Below are 14,800 nucleotides of genomic sequence, written 5' to 3'. Positions count from 1 at the left end.
TTTTATATATTAGAACTTCTTTTCTTTTGTCCCACAACATCTTAGGGTATACCATAACTTTAGGGTCATCCCTTCCATTTTTATACCTTTTATTTGTCCTTTAGAATTAGGTGAGCACATGATATATAGTTGAACAAACAAGAAATATATAAAGGGTACCCTTTATGATAGGATCTAGGATCTCTCTAGTGTAGGTAAGCTTCCTAAGGCTAAAGGGATAGATAAGTAGGTCACTCATAACTAGGTAGGCTATGATTCCATCCAAGGGCCTAAGTGGACCCCATAATGAATTGGTAGCAAACTTTTAACCTACTCAAGGCCTATTATAGGTGATGACACCAATTGTGAGTTGGTGGGGTGAATTTCAAAAAATTTGGGCCTAAATGGAGCCTTCCATCTTCCCACTCATAACCTACCGAGGTTAAGGGACAAAAGAACAAGTGAAAGTGTGTGCAACAAGTATTGAAAATATTTTTATCAAGGTTAAGAAATAAGACACATAAGAATTAAACTCACTATTCCCAATGAAGTCGCTACTATAGGCACAACGGGATGGAGTGTCAGAGTCGCCACCTAGCTATATGATCTAGGAACCATGAATATAGCATCCTTTCGAGGAAGGACCTTTGGTCTTACTACCAAAGTATGGGTTCGGAGTTTAGGTACGATCTGAGAAGGTGTTAGGCACCCAAGATCCAACCCTAAGGTTGGCCTCCCATCATTGTGTCTTACATCCTAACTTTATTAAAAACATGTTCAACACTTGCATCTATACTCACACATACACTAGCATACATCTAAGCATACAATCATGGCATCATTCATCCCGAAACACATATCCATCCTTAAAGCAATAAAAGAGCCGAACACATATGAAAAACCCTAGCATGTGAAACCCTATCATACATCTCAAAGGCAAGGCAGCAACCCAAACATAGTAGCAAAGCAAATCTCATCATAAATCAAAACAAGGCATTAACTTCATACACATATATCAAGGGAAGATTAAACAATCAACATGCATGTTCATGTGAATACATGACTTACCTTACTTACCTCGCAACACCTTAGCACTAATGGCATCATGAATGGGCATGTGAATGCATGTTCATGGCATCGAAGGAAGAAACAAGCATAAAACTGTAATCTAAATCCTAATCCTAATCTAACAAATAAACATGTTAAAAGACGGACAAGCAGTTATGGGGATTAAAATATGTGAAAAAGAGGCTACACAAAACAAACATATGAAAGCGGAAACAAAACAAATCAAAAATTACGGTTTCTGGGTAACGGCATCACGCACACTAGAACAAGTCTGCGTACGCATGAGTTCAGCCTGCATGCGTAGGCTAGATCATGCGTACGCAAATCCTTACCCAAAAACCCTAATTAACACAAAAACAAAGCAAAAACCAAACAAAATAAAATAAAATGAAAACGTAAATCTAGCAACCTAACATGCTAAAAAACATAATGAAAGCCTAAAATTAACCTATACAAACATATATAAACATAAACTAAACAAAGAAACAAATTAAAGAAAAGATTAAAGGCAGAAAAGGAAAAAGAAAGATTTAACAGAATACCTTAAAGCAAAAGCTCCTAGGCTTGATTTTTTATTGTTCCCTTCAGTCAAATCTATCACAATTCAATAAAATAGTAATTAGTAATTGTAAGGACACGATTTGCAACGAACCTTAACAGTGCTGGGTTCGCACGTAAAAAGGCCCAGACAATATGATTTGTAGAGCGTGGGTGTAAAGAACTAGGTTAACTGTAGTCTCCTTAAAAAGATTCGCTCTCATGTATATTAAAGGCCTAAAGTTGGTACAACGATCGTTTTCTTTAGTGATCAATGCAATTCTTTTTCTCTACTTTTGCTTTCTTCTCTTTTGTCTATGTTTTTCTCCCTTTTCTTTTTTTTGTTTCGATCCCCCTCCTCCTCATGCTCTTCTTTTAGTTTATATACCCCCCTTTGTGTTCCATCCTCACCGCACACGTGTAGGTTGGGTCCGGAGGATTTCTTTCTGTCCCATCTAGCACCTCCTGGAATTTCCTATGGGCAGCTGTAAGGCTGCTTCCTTACTGTTCAGGTATCACCTCCACATTAATGCGGCCAGAGAGTTGGTTGAGAAGTCATTAATGTGGAGGCAGCTGTAGTGATAGATATTTGTTTGCCTTATCTCTTTCATCCTTGGTCGGTTATTCTGTATTTTACTGTGAACTAATTCTGAGGTCTGGTTGCAATAAGACCACGTCCTGATCGTCCTCGGACACATACTGCCGAGGAGTATGGTGTCCTCGGACGGATACAGAACCCTACCCTTGTGATGTTGACTACCATCCCCTTCAGTAACTAACTTATGATCTGACTTGACCTCTTCGGACGGATATGCATCCTCGGATGGGCCACGGGCCTAAAATTCCTGAATCAATCCTGAACTTTATGGGCCTATTGATCGAACGGTCCCCACAATAGCCGCTCAAAATCCTACTTTTCGACTCCTCAGGAGAGAAGGTGGATTTTGACGTCATAAGCCTGTACCTGTGCGCATTTTGGGGCATGCCCCTGACGCTTCAGCATCCCGATTTTGGCAGCATTAAATCTTGACAACTCCATTGTCTCCCACGTTCGACGGTGAGATCTAAATCAACGGCAGAGGGCTTCCCTTGTTTTGTGAGCGGGAATTTCACCACTCACAGCCCTCACATGACTATAAAGGCGTTCCCTAATTAAACCTGTACTTTCCCTTCGATGATTACATGGTTCCAGAGCTCATACATTGAACCTGCCTTCTTCCAGTCTTCGTTATTCGCCTGGCGACTACAAATAATCGTCCGTTGTCCGAGGCCCTTCCTTTGAACCTGTAAGTCCTCTTAAAGTTTTTACCTCTTTCGTTTCAAGCCCAAAAGTCTTTTCTACTAAGTTTTTTAGAAAAATGGGGAAACAGAAGAATCCATTTCGATGTCTCGTTGAGTCCGAGGAGGGTATTAGAAAATTTCGCTCTAAGTACAAGATCCCCCCAACGGTAGGGATGAGGTACGCAGCCCAAGGGGAGTGGGTTGATGCCAGGCAAACTGGGGAAGTGGTTATCCCCATGATCGCCTTTATTGAGGGTGGGATGACTATCCCCATGGGTAGTATCACTATGAGTTACCTCAACTTTTTTAGGCTATCCCCCACCCAGTGTGCTCCCAATATGTTTAGGGTCTTGGGAAGTATAGACGCTCTGAATAAGAGAATAGACCTAAAGTTAACCCATCATGACGTGAATTGGGTGTACAGCCTTCATCGCCTAGCTGACCAGGGCTATTATCTCAAGTCGAGATATCTTGAAGTAAGGCTAATTCAGTGCCTCCCCACTTCAAATAAGAACCTAAAGGAGGATTTCTTTATTTTCTCTAGGGAATGGTATAATGGTTTACCTTGTCCGACAGTAAAGGGAACACCAGGTGGGCGCGAAGTTATAAATCTATACTATTTAGTTCGTGAACACATTTCATTTACTTCTATTATTTTTGTATCCTACAACTTTAACTTTAGAGTCAACGGTTTTGCAGATAGGCGCTACACGAAGCCCAATCTCAGATTAGTCAATAAGGCGAGCCTAGACAGGTTACTGAAAGCTGAAATATACGTGAACGAGGCTGATGGTTAGCTCCGGGCAGCACATTTGATTCTTGGCTATACCCCCCTTTCTTTTGCCTTTCAGGAGCCGAAGTGCGTGATTAGAGCACGTGATCCTCGGCTTCACCGTATCAGTGCTGCCTACGAAGGGTTTATCGTTCCAGAGGGTATTCCGCTTCCCCATTACACACCTCGCACAGAGCCTCTTTTCGTAGCCAGCGTCTCAGCGGGACCTTCTTCATCCTTACCTTCCCTCAAGAAAAAGGGAACGAAAAGGGGAAGGAAGAAAGGAAAAGGCGAGGAAACTGTCATAACAGTATCTGAATCCTCGGACGATTTCGGGATTTTTGATCAGCCCACAAGCCCCGAGGAAGACCCTAACAAGATGGGGATACAAAGGAAATCCCAGAGAAGTTTGCTGGAGCTGATGGAAGGTCAGCCGGGAAAGTCTGCACCTGCCAAAACAATACCATTCCAGGCTTCATCTCTTCCAGCCAGGTCTCCTCCTCCAGCTCCTCGCCACCCTACTCGTTCATCTCCACAACCAGCGCTTCCCAATGCTGCTGAGCAGAAAAAGCGCAGGGAATAGAAGGGTAAGGAGGTGGCAGATATGAGCAAGTCTCGTCCCACTCGAGAGGAGGATGACCAATGAGCTGCAAAGCAGCAGAATACTAAGCACCCAGCCACGCGGGGTCAAGAGAAATCTGATTCCCCACATCCTGAGCCACAAGCATGGTTGCCAGCACCTATGCACGGTGGGGAGCCATTGCGAGACGATGCCTCTATAAGGGACTTTAACAGCGGCATTGGATGTCACGTAGCCTCGGCCATAGAGGAAACCTTATTGCTCCCAAAAGATATGGCCGAGATAAAGAATATGAGGAAGAATGAACTCATCCTCGACAACAAACGATATTTGGGCATGGTGAGAAGCTGCCTTTTACCCTGTTTCATTCTATGACTGTTACTCACTAATACGCACTTTTCATTGACTATAATGTTAACTTCCTTTTTTCTTTTTTTTTACAGATCATCCAAAATACTTTCAAGCTAGATGAGATGCTCAATGCTTGCTCTAATCAGCTAGATGGCGAAAGGAAAAGAAGGGTAATGGCTGTTCAGACCTTGTCCAAATCTGAACAGGATTTGGCCGACGCAAGGAAAAAACTACAGGTCGAAGAGGAAGCTCGCAAGCGCGCTGAATCGGCATCAGAAGGCTACTAGAAGCAGGCCAAGGAATAAGCAAGGCTTCTGCGTGAGACGAATGCCGAGCTGAAGAAGACTCAGGAGCAAGCTCTTGTTCTTAAGAAGCACCTAGAGGAAACTCAGAAGCTAAGGGAGCAAGCCGAGAAAGCGAAAATCAACGCCAAACAGGCAATGAACAAAGCCGAGCAGAGAGACTACGAAGTTGGTATAGCTGAAACTGAGAAGGCTTTGAGAGCCGAGGTTCCGGAGGTATGCCGTATCTACTGCGCCAGAACTTGGAGCGAGGCTCTTAACCGTGCTGAGGTTGAATCCTCATCTGAGCTGCGTAGGCCGAATAACGTATATTACCCCGAGGCAATACGCCCCTCAGCTCCTCTACCCTATCAGGCTGATGCTCTTTCTCCAGTTATTAATCTTAACGAGGAGGTTTTGCCTCGCAATTCTCCTCCTCTCGGCCAACCGGGACCGACTAAAGAGGGACTAGCCCCTCCAGGTGCTTCCCCAGACAAGATCACCATCGCTTCGGAGGCAGAGACGGCCTCCCAGGGTTTTCAACAGGAATTGGACTCCACAGTTCTACCAACTGGGGGCATTACCAAAGCCAAAGATGGAATTGCAACTTCGGAGGCAGACCTACCCGCCAGCCAGACCCCGCAGATCCAGTTGAAATTAAAAAAGTAGAACCTGCGTTGTAACTTTAAATAGACACTTAATAGAGGACTTTTTTGCTCATTTTTTTATCGTTCTGGCGGCTCCATGTTATCTTTGCAGTCATTCACTTTGTCGTTGTAATTTTGTATGGGTTCATTTCAACCACCTTCTTTATTGTACGCCAATCTTGCGTCCAAAGCTCTCTCTTTGACTCCTCAATGAATGTTATAGGGCATTATTTCCGTCAAGTTTATGATTAAAAGACTTACCCCAACTCTATTACCATTCAATAATTCAATACATAACATAGAAGGTTAATTTCTATCGAGTTTACGGTCCGAGGACCTGGCATAACTCAGCCTCTGCTCCACGTTTTAATATAAATCATAGGATGTTAATTTCCACTAAGTTTGCAATCCGAGGACCTGGCATAACTTAGTTTCTGTTCAACAATTCAATATAAATCATAGGATGTTAATTTCCACTAAGTTTGCGATCCGAGGACCTGGCATAACTTAGTTTCTGTTCAACAATTCAATATAAATCATAGGATACAGGAGTATAGGATGTATGATTGACGTAAGTTAAAAAGAAAATATTTGAATTGAAACACTTTTATTAATAATAATACCTCTTGAGATTATTTACATTACAAGGATGGAGTACAGGTTTTTCATCTAGGTCCTCTAGATGGTAGGCTCCTATTCCTGCTATAGAAGTGATCCGATATGGCCCCTCCTAATTAGGTTCCAGTTTTCCCCAATTTGGATTCCTAGTGGCCCCCAGGACTTTCCTCAACACCAGATCTCCTATGGCTAACGGCCTCATCCTCACATTGCTATCGTAGCCCTGCTTGAGTTTATGCTAGTAGTAGGCTAATTGAACCATCGCGCTCTCACTTCGTTCTTCAATCAGGTCTAAACTTTTTTCCAACATCGCATCATTATTACCCGAAGAGAATGTACTGGTCCTCAACGTTGGGAATCCAGTTTCCAGGGGAATGACGGCCTCTGCCCCATAGGTCATGGAGAAGGGAGTTTCCCCCGTCGAACGTCGGGGTGTTGTCTGATACGTCCAAAGCACATGTGGCAATTCTTCCACCCATTTTCCTTTCGCGTCATCCAGTCTCTTCTTAAGCCTATTGACTATCACCTTGTTAACAACTTTAGCCTGCCCATTGCCTTGTGGATAAGCTGGAGTGGAATATCTGTTTCTTATTCCCAATTCTGAATAGTATTCCCTAAAGGCATTGCTATCGAATTGGAGTCCGTTATTCGAGACAAGAGTTCGGGGAATTCCAAATCGTGTAACAATGTTCTTCCAGATAAACTTCTTCACATCTACGTCCCTGATGTTAGCCAAGGGCTCAGCTTCAACCTATTTAGTGAAGTAGTCTGTGCCGACCAGCAGGTACTTCTTGTTTCCTATGACTTTAGGTAAAGGGCCGACAATGTCCGGCTCCCATTGCGCAAAAGGCCAAGGGCTTGAGAGAGGGTTAAGAACTCCTCCCGGTTGGTGGATATTCGGGGCATATCTCTGACACTGATCGCATTTCTTAACGTACTCCTGTGCTTCTCTCCGCATATTTGGCCACCAATAACCTTGAGTGAGGGCTCGGCATGATAGAGACCTTCCTCCTGTATGGCTTCAACAAATGCCCTCATGCAATTCTTCTTTGGGCAATATGTCACTTTCGAGAAATTTTAATATGGGATCCATCCAGCTTGTCGACAAAATAACTTGATGGATTTGGCAAACCTCCTTTTCTGGTGAAGTGGGAGTACACAAGTCTTCGACAATAATCACCTGAGGGAAATTTAGTACTGAAGAGGTGGCAAGGGCCGCCAAGGAATCAGCGTGGGTATTTTCACCTCGAGGAATATGTAATACGTCAAAAGACTCGAACTCCGTTTGCATACGCCTAACCCGGTCCAGATATCCTTGCATCCTCGGGTCTCGGGCCTCCAACTCTCCGTTCACCTGGCCGACTACCAACCTTGAGTCTGAGAATAATTTAACTACCTTTCCACCCATTTTATGGACCATGCTCATTCCCATTATCAAAGCTTCGTATTCTGATTCATTGTTAGTAGCCGAGAATCCTAGTCTCAGCGACTTCTCGATGATGATCTCTTCGAGGGATATCAGCACCAATCCCAATCCAGCTCCCCGTTGGTTGGCGGCCCCATCCACGTACACTTTCCATATAGACTCTCCTTGTGCGGATATCAGGCCAACCAATTTTTCATCCATGTGGTCTTGACTCCTACTAATTTCCTCAGGGCACTCAGCGAATTCAGCCACCAGATCGGCGAGGACTTGACCTTTTACAGAGGTGCGGGGCATATATTTGATGTCAAAAGCACCCAAAATCGTGCCCCACTTGGCAATTCTTCCGGTGTAGTCAGCACTTCTGAGTATGGACTTAAGAGGCAGTTGGGTCAAAATAACCACAATGTGGGCTTGAAAATAGTGCGGAAGTTTATGTGTTGCATGGACCACCGCCAGTATGGCCTTTTCTAATGACAGATATCTCATCTCGGCTTCATGGAGGGATTTACTTACATAATAAACTGGCCTTTGGATGCCATTGTCTTCTCGAATCAAGACGAAACTAACTGCGTGAGGAGCTATCACCAAATAGGCATACAACACCTCATCCACCTCAGGGCTAGACATGATAGGTGGCCTGGACAAGTAATCTTTCAACTACTGGAACGCTTCAGCACACTCCACGGTCCATTCGAATCCTTGCCACTTATGTAACAAGCGGAAAAAAGGACGACACCTCTCAGCCGACTTGAAGATGAACCGGTTCAACGCAACAGTTTCCGCACCTCTTTTGAATTCCGAGGTGCTTGCAAATCATTAATGGCCCTAATCTGGTCTGGATTCACCTCAATTCCTCTATGGGTCACCATGTACCCCAAGAACTTCCCGGAACCTACACCAAAGGAGCACTTCGAAGCATTCAATCGCAACTTATGTTCTCTCAGTATCCTGAAGATACTAGTGAGGTCCTCCACATGTTCGGACACTACTTTACTTTTTACAACCATATCATCGATATAAACTTCAATATTTCTGCCCAGTTGTGGCTCAAACATTTCCGTCATCATGCGTTGGTAGGTAGATCCAGCGTTTTTCAAACCGAAGGGCATCACCTTGTAATGGTAGTTCCCAATCGGGGTCACAAAAGTAGTCTTCTCTTGATCGTCGGTGGCCAGTGGTATTTGGTGATACCCTTGAAAGGCATCCAAGAAACTCATCCTAGGGTGACCCACGGTCGCATCCACCAACTGGTCGATCTTCGGCATAGGAAATGGATCCTTGGGGCAGGCCTTATTAAGATCCGTGAAGTCCACGCACACCCGCCATTTTCCTGTCTTCTTTTTTACTACCACCGTATTGACCAACCATTGAGGGTAAAAAACTTCCTTGATAGCCCCAGCCTGTTTGAGCTTGGCAACTTCACTTCTAACTGCCTCGGCATGCTCCTTCGATAGTCGCCGAGGAGGTTGCCTCCTGGGGACAACGGCAGGGTTCACGTTGAGTCGGTGACAAATGAAATTCGGGTCCCCCCCTGGGGCTTCGTACGGGTCCCATGCAAAAACGTCCACATTGGCTCGAAGGAACTCCAGCAAATTCGCTTTCTCTTGCAAAGGCAACTTGGCCCCAACCTGGAAGAATTTTCCCGGATCATCAGCAACAATTGCCTTTTCCAGATCTTCACACTCCACCCCATTGGTTGGCACTTCTAAGCCTGATACTGGGGACTTTAATTGCTATAACTCATTATCGGCGGTAGCCGAGGTTTCTGCTTCTGGCCGATGTTGTATAGCCGCTACTTGGCATTGCTAAGCAGCCGCCTGACTCCCTACTATCTCCAGCACTTGGTTTCCAGATGGATACTTCACCTTCTGATACAGGGTGGACGAAACCGCTTTAAGGGTGTGAAGCCAAGGTCTGCCCACAATAGCCGTATATGGAGAAAAAACATCTACGATAATAAAATCCACCTCCACCACATCCGTGCCTGACTGCATGGGCAGCCTGATTAGCCCCATAGGAGTGACCAACCTTCCTTCAAAACTCACTAAAGGGGAATTATAGGTTGTTAAGTCTTCTGGTTTCAAACCTAGCCCCTTGTACAAATCTGGATACATCACATCCACAGTGCTTCCCTGATCAACCATCACTCTTCGGACATCGTACCCACTGATCCTCAATATTACCACCAAAGCATCCTCATGGGGCTGTATGGTCCCAACCAGATCCTCATCTGAAAAACCCAAAATCAAGCGGACACGTCTCTTGGCTCTCTTCAATGCCTGAGAATGATCCTCGGCCAGGGATCGGGACACCGACAACACTCTGGAGGGGAAAGATCCAGTCCTTCCCAAGGGCCGCAAAGATAACGTTAATCGTACCCAGGGGGAGCCTTGATGAAGCGTCCCCACGCACCTCGGAACCGCTCTGGCTCACCCTTCCGCTGGAGTGATGCAGGGGTTGCTTTAATTTCCCTTCACGGACCAACTGTTCCAAGTGGTCCCATAAATTCCTGCAGTTGTCTGTCGTGTGCCCATGATCCTGATGGTAATGACAATACAAACTTGGGTTACATTTTGTAGGCTTTCCCGCCATCTTGTTCGGCCACTTGAAGAATGGCTCGCTCTTTATCTTCTCCAAAACCTGCTGAACAGGCTTCCGAAATACTGCATTAATAACCTGGGCGTCCGCCGAGACCGACTGCCCAACAAAGTCCCTCCTTGGTTGGCTGTTATTATAACGATCCGACCTGAAATCCCTCCTCTCCTGAGGGATCATCTTGGCCTTTCCTTTCCCCTGAAGTTAATCTTCCTCTACCCTTCTGTACTTATCTATTCTGTCCCTCAGCTGGCGCACACTAGTGACAAGTTTACCTGTCAAGGATTTCCTCAAGTCGTGGTCGGCTGGGAGACCAGCTTTGAAAGTGGTTATAGCCACGGGATCATTCTTTCCCTCTATTTCATTAAACATTTCCCAGTACCTATCCGAATAACTCTTGAGAGTCTCACCCTCTCGCATAGACAAAGTCAACAAGGATCCCAAAGGCCGAGGAGTCCGACTGCATGTAATAAAGCGAGCACCAAAAGCCCGAGTCAGCGTTTTGAAAGATCCAACAGAGTTGGCCCTTAAGCCATTGAACCACCTCATCGACGTTGGACCCAAACTCAATGGAAATATCTTGCACATCAAAGCATCATCCTTAGAGTGAATAGCCATCTTCTAGCTGTAATAGCTTACATGTTCCACCGGGTCTGAATGGCCATCATACAGAGAGAACGTAGGTTGATGGAACCGCCGAGGATGGGTAGCGTCATCTATGTTTCTCGTAAAAGGTGACTTGGAAATTTGACTCAGGGCATCGTTCATGGCATCGTTTCCCAAACCCCTGCTAGTTGGACTTCTACGCCAACGTCGATGGCGATGCTCTTCTTCATAGGAGAAAGTCTCGCTTTGCGGAGTTCTCGACCTCCGCCTGTAACTAGTCCCATCCGACTCCCCAGATGAATGCTCAAAGCAAGGTGGAGAACGTTCCCGTCGTGCATGACGCAACTCTCTCTTCAAGTCTGCAATCTCACGTTGTAGATTCCCCTCATGCTTTGCATAGGAGACGTGACTCTTCCCCCGTGAGTGGCTCCTGGTGGTATGAGTTGTACGTACGCTCCCCTCTCGGAATTCTCTCCGTTCGGGACTCCTTCGAGGACCACCATGCTGAGAGCCCCTTGACTCCGCCTGATGCAGGTTGACATCATCTTGATGCGGTCCCGCTGCGGGGTGAGGTGGTTCCACTCCTTCCATCAGAAACGTTGTACCGGAAGCTCTACAAGCTAACACAAGCTCTTCCCACAGACGGCGCCAATTGTAAGGACATGATTTGCAACAAACCTTAACAGTGCTGGGTTCGCATGCAAAAAAGCCCAGACTATATGATTTGTAGAGCGTGGGTGTAAAGAACTAGGTTAATTGTGGTCTCCCTTAAAAAGATTCGCTCTCATGTATATTAAAGGCCTAAAGTTGGTACAAAAATCGTTTTCTTTAGTGATCAATGCAATTCTTTTTCTCTACTTTTGCTTTCTTCTCTTTTGTCTATGTTTTTCTCCCTTTTCTTTTTTTGTTTCGATCCCCCTCCTCCTCATGCTCTTCTTTTAGTTTATATACCCCCATTTGTGTTCCATCCTCATCGCACACGTGTAGGTTGGGTCCGGAGGATTTCTTTCTGTCCCATCTAGTACCTCCTGGAACTTCCTATGGGCAACTGTAAGGCTGTTTCCTTACTGTTCAGGTATCACTTCCAAATTAATGCGACCAGAGAGTTGGTTGAGAGGTCATTAATGCGGAGGCAGCTGTAGTGATAGATATTTGTTTGCCTTATCTCTTTCATCCTTGGTCGGTTATTCTATCTTTTACGGTGACCTAATTCTGAGGTCTGGTTGCAATAAGATCACGTCCTGATCATCCTCGGACGCATACTGCCGAGGAGTATGGTGTCCTCGGACGGATACAGAACCCTACCCTAGTGATGTTGACTACCATCCCCTTCAGTAACTACCTTATGATCTGACTTGGCCTCTTCGGACGGATATGCATCCTCGGATGGGCCACGGGCCCAACATTCCTGAATCAATCCTGAACTTTATGGGCCTATTGATCGAACGGTCCCCACAGTAATCTTTAAAGGATTGGGGCCAGAAAAGGTCCCAATCAAATAAAAGAGAGTTAAGGGTGTTTTTAATGAAAAACTCCCTTTTGATTCACTATTTTCTAGTGAATATTAGATTTTTCCCATGGGATTTCTACGTTTTAAAAGTGTACTATGTAAGACTTTTTATAGTTGAAAAAATGGGTTTTTGAATGGCTCCCAAACGATGTGGGATTCGTTCCAAACCTTAGCCATTATTGCACAAAACTTGCATTTCTTATGCTTCTGAAACCCTAGCTGTGTACGCAAGAATGTACCTGCATACGCATGCTTTAGCTTACGTACGCAGGCCGCAACTCATGTACGCAAGCCGAGGGCCACTTTGGTCATTTAATTTTTCAAAAATAGATTTTTCCTTATTTAAAAGGCTATATTTTCCATTTTAACACTCCTCAAGTTTAATATCTGATTGGGCTCTAAATTGGCCTTGGGCCTTAGAATTCAAGCATCATTGGTGAATAGGGGCTCGAGTCGTAAGTGGTACAAAATGCGGTGTCTACACTCTCATATCACATAACACTTATAATGATAAAGCTCCCCATGCTCATTACATAAAAATTAATGTTCATCATATAATATAAGTTTAAAAATCTAACTGTATTATTTCATATAAATTATATTACTATTTTCATCTAAATCCAGCCCAAGCACATGGCTAAATCTATATTAATATCTCATATTTAGCATTAAATGTTTTCCTTGCTCTCCAAGATTTGGTTAAAACACAAAGAGACCATAATTACATCTCTAAAACTTTATCAAATATCAACCAACTAGTTTATTACATACTAAAAATGTATTGTAATAAAACCATAGACTAATTGTAGATTTCTAAGAAAGGAAATATGTCTAGCAACTCCAGCAGAAGCTGCCTCAACTTTAGCAGAAGCTCCAACAGCTCCAGCAAAAGTTGCAACAGCTCCAACAAATGACACATGTCCAGAATGACATCATCAGCCCATTAATGGTCAATCCCAGCAGCTATCTGCTATACCAAAAGAAGTAAGGATCCCATAAAACAAATCCTACCATTTTTAGCAAAATTTTTAGCCTCCAACTATAATACCAGAAATAGGAGGATCCCATAAAAGTTATCTTACCATTTTCAACTAAACTTATGAGTTTAATGTTGAACATTTTCTCCAACAGAAGACATCACCCAGCTGACATCATCCAGCTGTGTAAGGACAGCTACTGTTGTGTCAACTTTTGTACAATTGCAGCAGCATACTTAAATCTCAAAATTTCCTCTTTTAGCTAAAACCAAAAACCAACTAAGGAAATTACTTACTTTGCTAAAAAACTTTTCCTTATTTGCCAATTTTTCCTTCAACTAATTCTAATCTAGTTATATACTTGGCTCTATATAAAGAGGACTAAAGCACTAACACACCACTACCCATCTCTCTCATTTTCAATATTCTAAAACTTCATCATTTTGCTACCCATAAACACATCTCCATCTCCTTCTCCATCTCCCTTACAAAATCTCCCTTCTTTGAAAGCAACATAACCCATGACATAACACAAAAAATCACTCCAACAGCAGCTATAATCTCATGTATTTACTATATTTAACCTCAATATCTCTCATACTTCCCTATAATTTACAAATACATTCCTCACAAAATATCCATACATACTTCTCATATATTTTTAAACTTCATGTCTCACAAAGTATCTATATACAAGATCCATATTCAACAAAGTATCTACATATACTTCCTATACATATTACAAACACCATATCTCACAAAACATATATATTTCTTACTATCTCCATACACCTTAAAAGATACCAAACACTCTTCCAAGAACATATTACAAAAGCCCTTCTCGTGGAAGGCATATGAACATCAAATACTAAAATTCTTTCTCCTAGAAGGCACAATGATTTCATATTAAAGTCATCCCATGGAAGACATAAATTTCTAATACTAAAAGTCCTTCTCATGGAAGGCAATATCACTCATATTTTACTAAAACTAAAAGAGCATTACATGGGAAAAATCATTTAAGTGCATGATAAAGAGGACAAACTTAACTAACCTATGCACACGGCTAGACATATTTTCTCTCCCTCCAGTTGCAACAATTTTTCCTCTTCAATCATGAAGTCACCATGAAATGACTCATAATATCACACTGTATAGCTGGACTCATTTTATTATGCCGTTGAAATGTTATAATTCCACTGATATTATACAGTTGGAGCCACAAACCACATAAAGATAAGTCATTATGTCCTTATCTCTAATTTTACATTATTGAATATATTTTACTTCATTATCACTGTACTGCTAGACTTATGTTATTATGTCATTGGAATGTTATCAGCTCACTGACGCTATACGGCTAGAGCCATAAATCATATAAAGTGATGCTATAGTTGGAACCACAAACCATAGTAAGATAAATCAACGTTTTTCTATCTTTGAAATCACATTATTAAGTATATGTTAACTCATTATCACTATACCACTAAATGCAAGTTACTCCATTAATATCTTACCATTTAATAAACATGGATCACAAATATTTCATTGATGAACATATATAATGATAAA

Source organism: Quercus lobata, chromosome 12, assembly GCF_001633185.2.
Source record: "Quercus lobata isolate SW786 chromosome 12, ValleyOak3.0 Primary Assembly, whole genome shotgun sequence".
Lineage (NCBI taxonomy): Eukaryota > Viridiplantae > Streptophyta > Magnoliopsida > Fagales > Fagaceae > Quercus > Quercus lobata.
Note: the sequence above shows the minus strand (reverse complement) of the source record.